At 50.2% G+C, this 15,352-nt stretch overlaps 1 protein-coding gene across 1 annotated transcript in view; it reads left to right on the top strand.

The window, feature by feature from the left end:
• Nucleotides 1-4,433: 4,433 nt before the first annotated feature.
• The window catches only part of LOC106744418 (frizzled-2), an 87,459-nt gene continuing 76,540 nt past the window's right edge, over nucleotides 4,434-15,352 (top strand). The window contains exon 1 of the mRNA XM_014619176.1: nucleotides 4,434-4,781. The gene's annotated coding sequence lies outside the window, so the exon portion shown is untranslated. The remainder of the gene's footprint in view (nucleotides 4,782-15,352) is intronic.

Genomic DNA, 15,352 nt, shown 5'->3' with positions numbered 1-15,352 from the left:
CAGCGTATCACGGCAAATATTGTTCCATCGGATATCCCAGCGCCTTCTTCGCGCAAACAGAAAACACGATACGATTGCCTTCCGCATTAATTTATTCCCGTAGGCTATCGGCCCGCTGAATAAAATCGTAGTAACCACGAAGAAATATATCTCTCTTTCTCTTCCATTGTTTTTTTCTCTCTCTCTCTATTTTCTGGAACGATGGAACTGCGTTCCCGGTGACTCTCGCTTCGCGAATATGAGTTAGGATTTCTCCAAAAATATTGATGTCAAGTAAACATCGATGGATAAGTGTGTGCATCGATACATCAATATTTTTTGCATCGATGTAACGTCTTACGATAAATCGATATTTTATCAATGTCATGTCTTCGATATTTTCCTTTTTATACTAATCCCAAGGCAATGATAAGTCATCTGAATTATTTTTATATTTGCACCAACTTTATTTATTTTTATATATGTCACCAACTAGTCGTTCAGGCGACAAGTTATTAAAAATGTAGAATGAAATGAAAGGAACACATACTACTCCACATAAAATAATGCCGCAATTTGTATCTGTGCTGGCAACGTCTGTGCCGTCAGAAAGATTATTTTCACAGGCAGGACTGCTATTAACGCAACAAAGAAATCTTTCAAAAGGTAAATTTTTATCACAAATATTATTTCTGTGATCTATAAATAAAAATGCATGAGAATCGCAATCCATATCTGTATTCGGATATTGAATGAATAAAATATATATTATATTAAAACAGAAAAATATTTATTCAGTCGATTTATTAATAACATTGCCTTAAAAAAATTAAATTCTTTTATTGTACACACGTAAAAATGACGCGTATAATAAAAGAGTGTAATTTTTAATAGAAACATCGATGTCGACAAAATATCAGGGTTACCGAGTCGATGTTCATCGATGATCGATGTTAAGTTTCAATAGCAATTTCGATGTCAGATATCGATGTCACTTCTACCAGTGCTTCAACCTAATATGGATCGATATCGTCGGACGGTGTCTGAAAATCTTCGTCGCAGAAAATGATCTCCGCTGGCCGCATGACGTACACCCCGCTTTGCCGCGCATGCGTGCAAGATGTACACGTGTCACTTGTGAGTTCACACGTGTAGCCAACATCGACGTTTCTCTAGGTAACAATCGCCGGCTCTTCAACTTTGCGTCCGCAGGAGGACGCGATGGAAAAGTTCGCGGGGTAGACTGCGAGAGAAAACCGCCACGTTTACCATATACCAAATGTGAGGTTTCCGACTCGCACTGCAGTTACTATTTCGCTGTACTCATCGCTCGGGCGGTGAAAGGTTCACGCCGGACGAGAGAAATCCCGTGTGCTCCGATTATGAACGCGATGAGACGGGGATTCTCTACTTCCGCGAAGTGTAAACTCTCCCGCGAGAGGATGATGCGCGTTTTCGCGAGGAATGTACAATCGGGGAGATCAACAGATAGCTCATAACCGGTGAGATATCCGTCCGCGAAATATCGGCGGTTCGCGTCATTCTTGGCCACCCTCCGTCCTCTTATCGTTTTTCCAATACTCTCGGTACACGCTACCGTGCGCCCGATACGACGACCGTGCAGCAAGAGGCGCGAGCACACTCGATCGGGTGGCCGATTCTCCTTTTGAAGAACTCGCCATCGAGCGAGAAGGGAACGCGCTTCTTCATCGCCGTTGCCGCGCGGTCTTTCCTTTTCTTCGCCGGCACCGACATGTCGGCGATGTAACGGAGAGTCGAAGACGTTCCCTATCTCGACGGGTGTTGCCATGACACCGTGAAACCTGTATCCCGCACCGAAATCTCTCTCTCTCTCTCTCTCCTTCTCTCTTGCTCGTCTTTTCCCTCTTCGGACCCGCGCATATTTTTCCCCACGGCGTTCTCTCCTGAGGTCTCTCGCGTCGAATTCGAGAGAAACGGAGAGAGCGGGATGGCCGAAGAGAGACGAAACGCGTCGCGCTGGGCGAATTTTACTCACTCGTTAAATTACAAATGTCCCGCGATATCGGTCGTTGCGCCGCTGTAGGCGACCGCTGTTGTAGAATCATCAGCTGCGGGCAAGCCGGACAATGCAGCGTCACAATCACCGGACTATTTACCCAGCGAGCGAGCGAGCGTTTCCATTAGGCGAAGCCTATCCCGCGCTGCGCGATTATCATTCACGATTTAAAGGACGCTGCTTAATTCTTTCTGGCACGAGCTCGTGGCAGCGAACATTGGTGCCCATTTGAAAATGCAACCTGGCCGCGTTCCAGCAAATCCGTTCTCTCTCTCTCTCTGTCTCTCTCACTCTCCTCTATCTCCTGACTTCTACTCCGGAACGACGCAGCTTCTCTTCTCCTCTTCTCCGCTCAGGAGAGCGCTTCCACTATCGTCGCGTCGTCCGTCTCGATGCATTTTACAATTGCCTCCGCGGCAGCCTGGATCTATTTGATCGCCGCGGTGCCTTACCACGCTATTTACGCTCCGCCTATCGTGATTCATCGGTGTCAACCTTATTTTTATCGCGATTACGCAGCCCGCGAACGAGCGGATCGATCGGGTCGCCGAATCCGCGTGGACCGCGCCTAGCGCGGCGTTTTTTCAGAGCTATCTTTAAAACTGGCGCAATCGACGCCTTTCGCGCGTTACTCGCCGTACGAGTTTACGAGCGACTCCCGTTAATGGAAGAAATTTCGCGGAGCCGTACCAGTTGCGGTGTGTTAAACTTCTTCAATCAAAACTTGCTTGATGAGAGAGAGAGAGAGAGAGAGAGAGAAGTGGAGAGCGAGAGGAACCTTCTTGCCTTAAATTTGACATAAATTGGTGTAATCATTAAAACGCAATTTTAATAAGGGCCGTGTATTCCTAACTCACGCGGACGGAATCTCGTCGTTTTTATCAACATCCGCGGAAACGCGCGGGATTGTCCCGAGAATAATGCGCATCCCCCGTATAATTTCCATCTCGTATTACGTATTTTTCGGACGCGGGCGCGTGAAATTTTAATGCGACCGCGCGAATAAATTTGCAGCCTATTCCCGCCGCCGGCGGGAGCGGTCAAGCCCTACCCGCGGAACTATTGTGTCCGGGCGCGAGAATATTTATCGCCGCTCGACAAACGTATTCGCAAGGAACGCCGGAGTGAATCACCGGATTTTTCTCTCTTATGGAAATTTGCCGATGTACGCGCACGAATTTACGACCGTGCCGGAAATTTACCGGAAAGTACAGCCGCCGCTGCCGACGCCGCCGATGGCCCGGACGGCCACCCCTTCCGAACGATAAATTCCTTGGACTTTATCCAGCCGCGTTTATCCGTGATTGTCTTACGCATAGTTTGTTCTACTTTAGTTCGCCCTTTCGCCGCTCCGTTAGTTCCTTACCGTCTCTCGCGTGTCGCGCGTAACCGGCGGCGCAATATTTCGTCGCGCTAACCCTCGAGCGAAGTGGAGCAAGTTGAAACAAATTCCACCTCGGTTTCGGTCGCGCCTCTTAAATTCGACGGGGGGTGCTAAACTCGAGAGAAAAACTCGCTCCCCCCCCCCCCCCNNAAAAACCCCCCCCCCCCCCCCCCCTCTCTGTCTTTATTAAAAGTAGGGAGCTCCGTGTAGTCTGGAGGGGAAGTAAAATAAAACGTCTGGTAAACCTGAGTCCAGGTGAATTGTGTTTGTGTGTCTTTACGGAACACGTAGCGCGCTTAAATTACAGTCGACACGTAGGTCGTTAATTTCGGCCGAAACTTTGACCGCACACCGCCTGTGTCACATCCGAAAGTGTGATATAAAAGCTGCGTAAAATTAAAACGAAGCGCCGCCCGCTCTTCCTCCTCTGTCATATCGCGCGATCTTTATTCACCGTGCGCGCACGGTCATCGTCGTCTGTGCGAGCCGACATTGTCCCGGGATATCTCGGGGCATACACGCGATTCAACCGTAGATAAATACCCTTTGGAGGCGAGGATTTGAAAAGAAAAAAGAAGGAAATAACGGGCGTGATACGACGCGAGCATTTGCGCGAATGATAGTGATACACCTTCGCAGGGGCGCCGCTCGAAAGGGTCGAACGGGGGACGGGGGAGGGTGAAGCGCGTCCCTGGAAGAAAGCTCGCCGGCGAGGAAGAGATACACACAGGGCGGCAAACGCGAAAGAAATTCCCATTACTTCGGCGACGTCTACAGCCCGCCTGCGTCTTCCTCTTCTTCCGCTTCCTGCTCGCACCCCGCGCGAGCGGAGGCGCGCGCGCGCGAGCGTGCGCGCTGCCGCCACCCTCGCCGCCTCGTCGTCGTCCTCCTCTTCGGTTTCTCCCCCAGGAAAGGGGCCATGATGCACGCATGTGCCAGGGCCATTCTATCGATTTCTGTGTTTCGCGCGGTAGTCACGGGGAGGCGTCCCCGGTGTGTCGTCGCGCTCCCGCCGCACTAACAACCGCGCCACCCAAAACAGCCCTGCGTATCGTCGGCACCGGGTTCCCTTTTCAAGGTTAACCCGTTAACCCTCTCGCCACCTTCGCGCAACGTCCGTCGATCAAAGCCCGAATTCTGCCCGGCACGATAGGCCCGTCGCGCGGCTTCCCCCGTGCGCTGCGACCGCGAGTGAACCGCGATCGACGAATGCGAGTGACGGAAGACAGTTCGACGTAGGGAACGGAGCGCCAAATTGCGAAGACGCACACGCTGCCGACGACGACGACGACAGCGTGCGAGGAGGACACGGTCGAGAGAGGGAGGGAAGGAGGGAGATCGCGCGAGGCGAAGGGCCGCAACGTGTACTTCGTTTCTTCGGTGAGTAGACATCCGTCGGAAATACAGGTCGTCGAACGTTCCTCTGGGGACGGGTATTTCTCGGAGTAAGGAGAGAAAACAGTGGTCCGTTCTTTATAACTGAACTGGCCGCGCTAGTTGGAGAAATTTACGCACACTGAAGCGTGAGATTCTCGTACGTACGCTTCGTAAGCTTCAATGTGTGTGTGTGTGTGGATTTTTTGAACTAGCGCAGCCGGCTGAAGAGAACAGACCGAAGGAGAGATATGGATCGAGGCAGGTGCGATCGCGAGATAAGTTTGATAAGTTTCGATCTCGATGCCGCGGGAGATACACGAGAGTGATCGCTGCGCTGCGTTGGACCTCGCTTGCACGTCGGAGACGAGATCGTCACGTCGCAAACCGAACACAACGGTTGTACAATCGTGAGATACAAATTGAGTAAGAGTTATCTATGGATCTGTATAATCTTAGATCTGCCGATCGCGCCCATCTTCTTCGAAAGTCGATCGTTTGGCCGTTGTATTCGCCGAACGCAACCATCGTGAATTGAACTCGCCGCGGGTTGGTATCGTGGCATGGGAACGCGAAGTCGAGAGGATCGTATCCGTGACCGGCCTTCGGGAACCTCCGAGGGAATCTCTTTGTGTCGCGCTATACCTCGCAACTACGCAATACCAGCTGTTTGACGAAGGCGGCGCATTTTTTAGTCGCCACGTATTAGCGCCAGTTAGCGGCGATGGCGGAGTTTCTCCTGGGCGCGACAATATGAAAAGAGGCGGCTGTGCATAAATATTCAGCCACGGGGATTCGGGCTCGTTTAGCGGAACGCGCGGCTCCCCCGTGTTCCAGCGGTTGGGAAATCCCGAATTGACCGTTGCCGGGAGTTTCACCGTCGCAGCCTCGAGCTGTGTTCCCAGCGCGGTGATGAAAACCGAGAAAAAAATATTTAAAAGTTTATTTGCGGGGGATGTCAAGTTTATTTTACAGAAATACGGTTCACTTGACCGGAATAAGGTTTATTTCAGAGAAATATTCCGCGTATGAGGTTTATAACCCTCCGACGATAAGACGGGGTTAGGTTGACCCCACGGCTTCGTTTATTTTACAGCGTGCACGCGCCGTTCCTCTTCTTAAGAAACGTTTCACGTTATTATTCATTCCTTTTACCCATCTTGTGCATTAATTACATGAAAAATTAACAAAACAGAGCTTGATGTCGGGGATCCAACCCCACTTTCCTGGGTACGTTGAAAATCCACCTTGCCGTTGGAGGATTAAATATTTTATTCTCAGTGCGAGAAGAGGTAAGCGCGTACTCTTTCGATATCAGATACCCACTTCGAACGCTTCAGGCGAAGCGCACCGACTCTCGCTCGCTTAGTGTTATTGCCCATCGAGATCTTTCGTTCCCCCCCGAGATAGAAACGAGACCTCACCGCGGCGATCCGTCGCCGATGGCGTCGTTCACGTGTCGTCGATGCTACTTAACAGCGTCGTTAATAACAAAGTTCTCGGCGCATTCAGGCGCCGTACAATGGCACGCGACGACGAAGCCGCTGCCGTTGCAGCAACGTCGGCCGACGAACCCCCACCGATAACCGCTGCTTTTCACGGCGTTTTTCGCAACAAACACCGTGATCTTGCGCCAGGCGTGCGTTAATCCAAAGGGCCCGTTTCAGTTGCCTTTAGGCGCAACGACCGCGTCGGCGCTACTATTCAATGAACGCGGGCATTGCATCCGGGAGTAATCCTCGAACCTGTTACGGGAATCGTCCAGGAAGAGGAAAGGGCTCCCCCCTCTCTCTTCCTTTCTTTACCTCCGTCCCGCTTTCACTTCCTTTCCTGCGCTCATCGCTTCCGTCGCCGCTCTATCCAACCGATCCGAGCGCTCTCGGCGTCGCGCCGTCGTTCATTTACCCACTCTTTTAGCAGCCCTCGCACCTCGTACCCTCGTGCATGTACGCTCTCGTTCGCTCTCTTTCCCCGTTCTCTCTCTCGGTGTTAGGTAATTCGAGAGCAATTTGAATTGACGTGCGCCGCCAGAGGAAAGTAATTACAGGGTGGCGAACTGCGCGAGAGCTGCGCGCGGACCGGGATTGTACGATACGCATCTACCTGTGCTCGGCTCTCCCTCTCTCTCTCTCCCTCTCTGTCTGCCTCTCTCCCACCCTGTGTGCGTGTATAATCTATGCGAGGAGCACACCCGCTCGTGCGCGTAGCTACGCATATATCGCAGTTTGCGGTAACGTTGATTAAAATTACTATGCAAATTAGATGGAACCAGCGCGCGCGCTTGCGAACGCGCGAGAGAGAGAGAGAGAAGGAGTCGCAGCGGAGCGGGGAAGCGACGAAAGACCGACTCTTCTCTCCCTCTCTCTCTCTCTCTTTCTGTTTCTCTCTTTCTCCGAGCGGCTGGCGGCGGAGCGACTCGGGGAAGGTGGCGGGGGCGGTCGTTAACGTTTTTTAGCGGCGCGTCTACAAATTTCTTTCCCGACCGCGCGACGATAAACGGCCGCTCTCTCGCCCGACGTCGCGGTACAGATAAAAAGTCTTAATCTGCGGCCTCGCGCCTCCGCTGTAATCTGATTGTACACAGTTTTCTCAATTATCGCGAGAGATGTACGCGCCGTAATTATCCGGATAATCATAGTAATGCGTTCTAATTGCCGTTCTAATTAGTAGAGCTGTATTAACGAGGGACCTCCTCTCATTGCCGAGACGTCGTGTTCCGTGCCGTCAAACGAGATGGACGCGCGAAAAGAAGTCCGCAGCGTCACTTATTTGTTACTGATAAAAATAAAAGAGACCGCGCGAGTCTCGGCTCTCCGCTTCTCGCAGCCGTTACTACGTTATCATTGCGCAATAATTCATCCGCTTGAACGCCGCCGCCCCGCCGCCGCGTGTAAAAGTAAACCGGCGAGATCGCCTCGAGTTTTTCCACAGCGCGACAAAGCTTGAGTCTTATCTCTCTCTGCCGGATGCGAGGAGTGCGCGTATCTTCTTCGAGTCCGCTCCGGCTCCTCGGTTTTATTCGATTCGTGTCTAGAATCTAAGGAAGTACCCTCTCGTCGTCGTGGTCGGGAGGATCCGACGACGCGACTCGTATCGATCCGACGGTACGCGCGATCCCTCCCAGCCAATTCGGTCGGCACTCGCGAGAGAGGAATGCACCTTCTCGCTAGATCGAGAGGAAGCGTCGCGATTCCCGTAGAATGGCGCACGAGGGTAAACTTCAACCCTCGAGGCATGTGCGCGCGTGGGGCAGGCGAATTGATCGCGTTGGGGTAGAATCATCCATCACCGAGTGACAGTCCCGAGCTACCGCGACCCTGCTGAGCCTCGCTCGCCCCCGCCGGCTCTTTATCTATCTCTCTCGCTCGCTCGTCTCCTTCGGCAGCAAGAGGAATGAACAGAGGTGGTGGCGGCGAGGGAGGAAGGAAGGGTGAGGGTGCGAGGAGGGTGACGGCAAACGGTGGTGGAGACCTCTGGCGATGGGCGACGAGGCAAGCAACCCTCTCGACAATGCTCGAGCCGATCCCACGGGACGACGCGTCCTCTACCTCTCTCTCTCTCCTTCACCGCTACTACTACTACTGGGCTGTTCCTTCTCCTGATCGTGCCGTTCTTACCCGCTTACCCCCGCCGATTCGTCCGCAACGAGCTGCTGCTTACCTTAATCGCCCGGCACTCTCGCGTTTTCTCATGCCTCATCTCGCGATATTTAATCCCCGCGTGCGCGCACAAGCCTCGTTACGGCGCGAACGAGTAGTTTCGCTGAATGCCACTTTCCACCTTCATTGCCGTTTACCGCCTGCATTACGGCCGCTTCTCTCTCCGCTCGTCTGCATACATTACGGAATCATTAGCGAGTCGCGCGCCGCGCGTTACCCCACACTGCCCGGTTGGATTAATGACTATTTTAGCGTTACGTAGTAATTCCGGAAACAATTCCCGCACGCCGGCAGAGCGAGGCGCGACTACGTCGACTACGTGGTCGGCGATAAATCGCCGTAGGAACGAGGACGCTCCGGAAGATACCGTATAGTGCCTCGACCGGCAACCGCCGTCCTGTCTGTCCTCCCCAGGCGCATCTGCGAGCGAGCGAGCGAGCTTTTTTTTCAGAATGATGTAAATGCGAACGCGAAGCGCAAACGAAGCGCCAATCGCGCGCGCGCGCGCCCGCACGGTTACGGTACTACTACGTACACCACTTGTCGCTCGATGAAGAATGAATATTCAGTCGAGTCCGCTCGGCGGCGACGCCGCGAAAAGAACGATAATAACGTTACCGTATCATCGAGCCCGAGCATTACTCTTCAGCTACGAGTAATCACATCACCGATTCCGGGCCGGCACGGCTCAGACGACCCCTACGGCGAACGCCTTCTTGCCCTGCGCCACGGCAATTTTCTCGATCACGCGACACAAAGGGCGGAAATCAATAACGGGACGATGTTTCTATTTTCGAAGCGGGGCCGGCTATTTCCAGCCGGAGGAATCTTCGCGTCCATACTTCCTTAATATCGCGAGTCGATGCGATTTGAATTTATAAATAACCGATTAATCGGTGGAGAACAGCCATTCCTAGCGCAGCGATGAAGGGACGCGTCATTCGCGCTGAACGTTTCTCGCTTGAAACATTGTTTCAGTGATCGGGTTGTCGACAATACCCAAGTGGAAATGTAAAACGGGGATTAGAATAGCCCCGCAAATCCGAGTGTGTTATTTTAGCTGAGACTTTTCTTACGCATTTCTCGCATTTTTAAATCGCGCCATTTAACACGATCGAACGGGTTAACTTATAATTTAACGGTTAAACGTTTTCAATGACGCAACCTAAAATGGTAAGAAATAGTGAAGAGAGCTTCAGTTAAATTGTCATTTTTGAATGTTTATGCTTGTAAAAATAATACACTTGGATTGGGCACATAAATGGTATACATAATCTTCTCGCACTTATATCTAGGCCCTGTAAAAGCAAGTCTATTTAGATCCCATACAGAAATGTAACGCTCGTACAAATTAAGACCAGATTTATAAATCTAACTAGATCCTATCTTGGCATATTTAATTACGTCCTATCTTGGTATGTCTGACTAAATTATATCTCGTCGTGCTACCAATTCATGAGAAAATTCAAATGTGAACTTGTAGCCTGTTTGTGTTAAATTTCCCATGTAAACGTTGTTTTTGAGAGCTAAAATCAAAGTTAATTTGATCTTATTTCTACCTTATGATGGCGAATTTTATTTCAATCTTCTTAAGATCCCGCTTTAAGTATTATTTCAAGAATTAGCCAAATAGGTCTTAACTGAACGCTATAAATATAAACTTTGTTAGGGGCATCCACGTCAATGCCTATTCAGTGCCTATTCACGAAAATCAATTCAGAATTAACTTTTCTTCGCCATATTTAGACCCAACGAAAGCAGACCTATTTTGGTGTCATGACTAATTTCTACCCGGATGGTGTTCCGAAATTCTATTTACAAGGAACTATTGGAACTCTCGGGCACTCCGAGCTCGTCACGCCCGCGAAGGCACAAACGACGACCGATCGCGCGCGTGCGTCGTCCCCTTCGAGGCTTCGGAGAATATTAGATACGGCGACGACGCTGCGCTCCTGTAATTTTGGGGCAATATTTGCGCTGCGCGCTCTCCAAATCCTCCCCGGGGGCGATATCGCGCGCGCTCAGCCTACCCTGCGTAGCCGACGCCTACCGTCTGCGAACACCGATGATTTCGCGCGTGCGGTTAATGCGTAATCGAACCGCCAACCCATGTACAGGGTGTTCCGAGGTATCTGAACACGCGAGCGTGTTTTAACGGGGATAAATCCTGCGAATGAAAACTTCCTGTTTCGCAGTCGACGTTAATAGCACGCTATCGCGGCCGAGATCGGCCAAGAGGGATAATTGGGATCTGAATTTTGCCTTCGCCAGGTGGCGATCCGCGCCAACTGTCCGATGGTCGCGTTACAGAGAGAGAGAGAGAGAGAGAGAGTTGGCACATGAAAACGCTTAATCAATTATTTTATACCGACAATGCGACGTTAATAACATCCTCGACGTAGCGCAAAGCGGCGAGGAGGAGTCGCAGGTTTTGATACGTTGACAGCGGGCGACACGGGGGCGTTTATCACATGGTGGGCGGGGGACGCACATGTGCGTATTACATACGTCTCAATTATGCCGCATTCGCTCTCGGATAATGAATTTAGGAACTGCTCGCCGCGTGGGAAGCGGAGCCAGCCAGCTAGTCAACCACCCACCCATCTACATGGTGTTCGCGACATTACCGGGGAAACTCGCTCGCTCGTGAATCATGAGAGTTCAACGTCGCGATCTCGTCTGCTTTTTCTCGTCGATCACCGACCGATCAGTCGCTCAAGTTCGTAGGCATTCCTTAGGCTTAATGACATCGAAAATTTCCAATCGGGAGCGTTATTTGCCAGGTGCATCATGATTATTGATAATTTGATGTGTGAATGACTCAAAAATAATTTTGTTATATGATTAAAAAATCACGCGCCTAATCGGGAATCTTCAATATTATTATGTATTTAGTATTAGTGAAGTCTGCTGTACAAACGTCGCAGCCCGACTTTCTCGGTATTAGTGTTAAAGCTTGTGTTCACGATGCTAGATCCCGGTCAAAGTTTGTTGGCAGAATATAAAAAGTAGTAGAAAACGTCTGCGAATGCTAGCAATTGAGCGGTAATTTTTAGTAACTTTTATATCCGGCTAACTCGCGCTGAAATCTAGCGTCGTGGACACAAGCTTTTACACCGGCTGTCGTTTGGACGAAACGAATGAATCGGGCGCGCAAAAAGCACGTTTTCCAGCCTCGCGCTTTTATCCAATTTTGCACAACATCGCCGGCTTTGTGTTCCATTTCGATCTCCGCCGGATCATCCTGTTGTACTCTACATAATATCGCGTCGGCGCGTGCGAGGCGACCTGTTTCAATCGCCTGGAACCTTTCGAGGTTAGCGCAAAGCGCAGTGCGCGAAGTGAGAGAGTATTGTGATCTCGTAATGGACCAATATTTGCGATATGCACGCGAGAGAGGGTTACCGCGGCTTACGCTCGTAACCCTCGCGGCTTAACACATCGCCGGACGTTTAATGAAATAATTACGAGTGGGGCTCCTTTGCATTTCGAGTCGCCGCGCGATAGCCGAATATAGCTCGCTGATTTCCATTAATTCTTAAGGAAAAATTTGGGCAAATTCGCCACGATCATTAATCCTGAGAGTAACATCCGCAATCTTGACGCTGAAGTAACATCATAGGTCTCTCAGGCCTACGTCACGGAAAGGATGATGAAAATCGTTATTTTTTTGCGTTTCTTTAATTACTTATATTTATTAAGATTATTACTAACTTGTATTTATTGTCTTTGTAAACTGGTCGCCACCAAGGAACCAGTTATTTCCTCTTCTGCGTAGAGAAATAGGAGTGAAGTATATTTTCTTCAGTTGAATCAGACAAAAAGTTGAAAATGTCACTAATTGAATCATTAAAACGGTACTCTTTCGATAATCAATGATTATTCACTAATTTTTAATGGAAATTCCTCCATTCAGTTTTCTCGTCTAATATTTCATTGATTTTAGCTAGTGAAAGATTCATTGTAAATCGCTCTTACGCGACTCGTAGCAGAAATATATGTACGTATATCGTAGATGCATTCAACCATATGTCGTATTTAGCATAGTTCATATGGTAGGAGATTCAAGAGCTAGAAATTTCGAGTATCAAGTCCTACCAGGATAAACGTGTTTTTCAAGTGCGATATAAATGAAATCAATTAGACACAGTTAAGAATATTTCCGGCAAAGTCATTGACAACGTCCTAAGAGCGGGATTAAGATAATAAAAAAGAAGTACCAAATAATATCATTCTTCACTATTTCTTTTTAAATTTCTCCGATGGGGACAATTGCTGTTATTAACAGACCTTTGCAATGAAATTTCACTGATTTGCGATGACATACTTGTAACTGTAATCACTAGTGATTGACTGCTTCGCAGCGACAATACACTGATTGCGCTTTAGAAAGTAGGGTTTTATATAAAATATAAGAGAAGGAGTAAACGAAAGATAAATCGTAAGCTCCGTAAGTCTTAACATGTTACTATCAAGGTTAATAGTTCGTGTATCGCTCGATCTATCTGTGCAAAATCCTGAAAAGATCAACGTCAGATAACCTTCGAAAAATTGCATCGATATTTCTCCCGCATTCCATAAAATTCGCGGGCATGCCGAATAACAGGCAGATCCGCGGGGAATCGGTTTCGCGTTCACGGCAGAAATTCGAGCCAGAAAGCGACGCGCGGGATCGGTCTCTCGCCTCTGTGAACGCGGCGCGGCACCTACGTGACGCAGGATTAGGCTATCGCGTCGGAAAGAACGAACGTGTGAAACATGCCCGGCGGCTCGTATGGCAGACCGATCGGACCATTTTCGTCATGCCGAACCTGTCGACTTGTTGAGCATCGTTGCGCGTGGGACGATCGTTCCGTGGGTCGGTTATACGGTATGAAGACGTAATTGGGCCGGTTGACAGTTTCCGAGCACTCATTTGACATGTGACATGATTCAGAAGCGTCGAGTCGTTGTCACATCTTCAATTGGCTCCTCCGTTCGAGCAATCAGCGTCCCGCGGCCAACAAGAATCGCATCGCCGTCATCTTCGTCCGCCACTGTCTTTGTCGCGTTGCTCTTTGTTCGCCACTTCGAGCCACGTCCGCTACTGGGCCCCTTCTTTCTTTCCCTCCGGCGACGTGCTGCTTATGTGCTATTCCTCTCCCCGCGACATTCGCTTAAAGTGCATAAGTGACTTCATCGGCATCGATCGCGAACGAGAAACGAAGAATTCGAACTCGCGTCGGAGAGGGAATTATTCTAAGTCGGGGAAAATTGACGAAATACGTTTGCTTTCAGAAGGTTGCCAAGAAGGGGGGGGGGGGAGTTCGAATTATTGATCTCTTAGGCCAGTGGTTGGAATTATTTGCGTATTCACGATTTTCGAAAGCTACACCTACTTTCTTTCCTTTACCTCTCCCGTTCGTCTTTTCAGCTATGTGACTGACTGACTGTATTGTCACGTTCAGCTTCATAAGATCTGCAAGACGATCTATAATTTCTCAAAAGTCTCTACTGAAACTAGTCCTCTATGCGTGTTATTTTTATACGCACCATCAACACAATTATACTATTATATTGTTAAAATTACAACGATAGATCTGTAATTTCGATGAAAACTTTTCAATAATTAAGAAGCGCCGCACAGGCCTTATAAATTTGTCGGTGCTGAGGTCATACGCTGCGAGCGTCAGTCTCTCGGCTCGACGGGTCGAGCGGAAGGGGCAGGGGGGAGGAAGTAGACGCACAGCTCCTGAAAATCACTCCGAAGGTGGCGAATCATTCCGAGCACTGTCTCAGGTTACTTCCGCGCATTAGAAAATTACAGTTAAGTAAAATGCAATAACCGCTCGCTAGAACTTACTAGAAAAATGGTTCTCCCGAAAATTTTCACGGGCTGAAGGGGGTACGTCCGGCGCCGGAACTGACTATAATTTTTCATCAGCGCGGGAAGCTAACGCAAGCAGCGGACATAAGCCCGCTCTCGTGGACTTTCATAGGGCAGGCGCTATCGACGTCTTCTTTAATGTCGGCTAATGCGCGAAGAAATATCGGACGCCGGTAGCTCGAAAGGTTAATCGCGCGCCACAGACTTCTCGCCGATACGTTACTCGCCGGTGCTGATAACGCAGGTGGCGGTTCCGCGTATCGATAACGGTACACCAGTCGCGACGCACAGCGTCGCCCGTTATTATGCACCTTAGCGCGCGTTACACCTGTCTAACTCGACGGCAAATAGAAACCCTACGCGATAACAAGCGTGCGCGCGGGACGTGAGCAGCGGCGAACCCGAGATTCGCCCCCCGGTGCACGGTGTGCGCGCGGTACGTTCCTCGGAATTTGTTTATCAAAGCGACGTTCAGTCATAAGTGATAATTCCCAGCCGGCATTAATCGTAATTATACCCGGCGCGTTAATTGCACGTTATTAGACGCCCGAGTGCCTGACAAACAAGCCGGTGTCGAGATCCGCGTCGTATCCGGTGTTCTCGTCTCGTTCGCTGATCGGACGTTTCGATCCTCGCCGCGGGAGCGCGGTCACAACCCGACACCGGACGCGTAATCTCTCGCGAATTCCCCGTAAGCCCGCGGTGAAACACCGAGTGGACGAGAGAGAGAGAGAGAGAGAGAGGTAGGGAAAACGGAGTCGCGTGCGCCCGCGCGATACACCCGTTCGGAATAAAGTGACGGGCGAAACTCTCTCGCGCGTTATCAGAGCTCGGGATCACCCAGCGAGACTCGCTGTGGTTGAGCACCTCTGCGTGGTTAGCAACAAATCAGCATGACAAAGAGTACGGGAAGGAGGAGGTCGTACTCGAGCGTTCGGCTCGGTATACGCTGCCAGTTGAGGACCGAAGGGGGTGTGTGTGGCCAGTGAAATCTGTCACCCGGATGTCAATCAATATTTCGTGGGGTTCGTACGCGCGCCTCCCCCCCCCCC

Source organism: Dinoponera quadriceps, unplaced genomic scaffold (assembly GCF_001313825.1).
Source record: "Dinoponera quadriceps isolate SergipeBrazil2010 unplaced genomic scaffold, ASM131382v1 scaffold777, whole genome shotgun sequence".
Lineage (NCBI taxonomy): Eukaryota > Metazoa > Arthropoda > Insecta > Hymenoptera > Formicidae > Dinoponera > Dinoponera quadriceps.
Note: the sequence above shows the minus strand (reverse complement) of the source record. Positions and strands in the feature narration are given on the sequence as shown.